Source organism: Porites lutea, chromosome 3 (assembly GCF_958299795.1).
Source record: "Porites lutea chromosome 3, jaPorLute2.1, whole genome shotgun sequence".
Taxonomy (NCBI): Eukaryota; Metazoa; Cnidaria; class Anthozoa; order Scleractinia; family Poritidae; genus Porites; species Porites lutea.
In genome coordinates this window covers 35,759,545-35,762,650 of record NC_133203.1, presented here as the reverse complement: position 1 = coordinate 35,762,650, position 3,106 = coordinate 35,759,545, and the positions used below count along the sequence as shown (strand labels likewise).

At 41.9% G+C, this 3,106-nt stretch overlaps 1 pseudogene; it reads left to right on the top strand.

Moving 5' to 3' along the window:
• Positions 1–508: 508 nt before the first annotated feature.
• LOC140932217 (uncharacterized) lies at positions 509–1,620 on the top strand (annotated as a pseudogene).
• The last annotated feature ends 1,486 nt before the right edge of the window (positions 1,621–3,106 follow it).

Here is a 3,106-nt window from a genome sequence, read left to right as displayed (position 1 = left end):
TAAAATAAGTTTCAAAATACATATGGTTTGGTAAGGGTAATTACTCATCAAGAAGCCAAAGCCCACTCTACGCACCAGCTATTGAAGGGGGCGAAGGAGCTTTGTGTACTGTTGAAAATGTAGGTGACCATCGCCTATTAATAACTTATGAATCTGTTACAGAATCATCTTTTTCGGAAGTCCTTCTCATCACGGTTTTGTTTTCAAGGGAACAGTGCTATGATACTAACTCGTTTTCACAACCGTTAACCAGGGACACCCCCTTAGAGGAGTATGGCCCCCTGGAAAACGGGTTTACCGTTGTGGGTATCAACAAAGGTGATAAGTGCTTTCTCGACAAGACCTACGATGATTCTGCAAAGCCATCGTCTAACGAGCTGCCGAATTTCAAGTATGAGTTCCCCCAGGCGGTTGAGAATTCAAAGCGTCTAATCCTCCATAACCCATCGGAAATATGGCGCTATGATGGCGGCCAACTGGTGTAATTGGGGTAGTGGTGACATGCCACATGACTCATGGTGCGCGTTTTGTGTGGTTTCGGAATGGCGTTAAGATTAAAGAAGGGCATACACTTTGTTGCCTACCAGTTAATAAGCCTGGCAGCTACACTGTAGAGGTCTCTCTTGGTGATGAGAGAGAAGTCTCCGATCCAATTGAGATTCGCCCAATACGCTTGTCAAGAACCTCGCAATCACCATCCGGAGAAAAGGTTCCTGAGGAAGGTTTACATGAAGGTACCTGTGATGGTGGTCATGCCGGCGAACAGCAAACAATGCAGAAAGGCAATGCAGCGGTTCCAGCTGTACCAGTGTTGGATAAGGAGGAAATTACATTTTCTGAAGAAATTGGGCGCGGTTCGTTTGGTGTGGTCTTCAAAGGCTCTTGGGCGGGAGCTGACGTGGCCGTCAAGGTTTTGGAATTGCGAAATGCCAGACGTCTTCAGTCTGTGATCGAAACAGAAGTTCGGGTCCATGACATGATTCGACATCCAAACATTGTACAAATCATGGCCGTGTCGATTTTAAAGAATTCCATCTACGTTGTTTCGGAGTACATTATTAAATTAATGGTCGTAATTTAGAGGAGGTACTTTTTGGCGAAGGCGAAGAGTCCACAAAACACACCATTCAAGGGAACGACAAGATGAATGTGGCGCGACAGATTTCTCAGGCGGTTGCGTATTAGCACAATTTAAAGCCCCCCGTCGTGCACAGGGACATTAAGCCAGCGAATGTTCTTGTTGCCAAAGGCTCCCTTATAACTAAGCTGTGCGACATGGGCCTCAGTAAGTTAAAGACAGAGCAGTCTTTAAGCCGTAGTACTGCCATCGCTGAAAGTCCAAGCTATATAGCCCCTGAATGCGTTTTACAGAAAAAACAAGCAACAACTCAATCCGATGTATGGTCACTGGCATGTACGTCATTGGAACTATTTACCGAACGCGATTGCTGGGTTTAAGATTCGTTGAACGAAAAGAAGCCTGCATCGGGAGGGAATTCTGGAGGTTCTTTTTAAGATATCCAGTTTTTGATGGCTGCCATGGAGAGGAAAAAAATCGCCTCCTGTGTTGGGATTGCCTTCAGAAACTTGTTTGCAACAGATTCTTACAGACTGCTTTGAGTATGACAGTGCCCAGAGGCCTCACGCCATTGACATCGTGAATGTTCTACTACATTAGCTATAAGCCGTGAAGTAGCTTGTAAGAGGTTTGTCTTTCTATTCTTTAACAGGAGATCAACAGCTAGTTGATATTGTAATGAGTGGACTTCCTTCCGGTTGGTGAACTTAAAAAAAATGTATCATTTCTAATTATCTACAAGTGTTTTCCATCTGCCACGTTTTTAGATAGATAGTGTTGTAATCAGTCCAATTTTGCATTATGTCTCCAAATCAGTATGGGTGTTTTTTCCCATGCCATACGGCTCCGAGACATTAACAAAAGTTTCCTATCTTCTATCTTCCTAAAAAAGGCGCAGAAGAACAACACTTGAAAGAACAAATAGACAATCGTCGAACACTATTAAACTGATCATGTAATCATTGTCTCTACGGGAAAATTGTAACTAAACACTTCTGTTGCTTAGAGTGTTTAATAAAGACCCTTTATTTTATTCAGTTTGGCCTGAGAATAAAGAGGGGCCTGGAACTCTGGACCCTTCCTCAAGACCCGCTGCATGCGCTAATGGTGTATTCAGGTTAGGGGTGACTATTAATTGGGGTCCAACTTTTAACGGTTGCAGTTGTATTGCAATAATATAGGCCACACGGATATTGCGATAGTTTTGCGATAGTGGATCGGAGGTAATATTGCAATAATATTGCGAAGGTGTTAAGGAATATCTGTTTTTACTTAATGTATTGTACTTAAAGATATAACTAAGAATTGTTGGTCATAGAATACAGGTACCATGCGGTTCGAGAATCAAGACGCTAAACCATTCTTTTTTACCGTTGTTGTCACCTTAAGAATCAAAGATGGGTAAAAACAATTGCCTTTATTTTCCAAACAAGTCAAAATGTTAGAAGTATAGAAACTATCGAACTATCGATAGTTCGCTACACTATCGTGAATGTTATCGATGTTTCATTTTGGCTATCGATCCATCGCTTTATATTGCAGCGTTAATATTATCGCGACAGTTCGATGTATTGATACAGCCTTTATTCAGATATACTTTCGTTTCATCGTTTTTGTTTTTAGTTTATAGCTGTAAAACCCCAAAGGTAGCAGCACCCTGTCTCTATTGATCCTTTTTTTACCACTAGCTAGTTTTTTTATGGGTGTACATGCCCTTCTATAGTGTGTTTCTCTAGAATCGCCTTGAAGTGGTGTGGTTGTTTTCCATGGCTTAGGTTCTCGGAAAATCCGGTTGAAAAGTAAATGGAACACGTCTTCACGGGTCGTTCCACCATATCCAAAAGGACAGGAAATGCTGCTGGAATATTCCAAAAGGAAATTTCATTGGTTAGTACATTTCTTTCAAAAAAACTGATACCGTTCCAGGCTTTGGCGGAGACTTTTCGGTGAAAGCAAATCCCGAATGGAAATACATTACTCATATTAGTAGAGTTAGGGGACCGCATTTTCTTTGCGCAAGGACCTTAA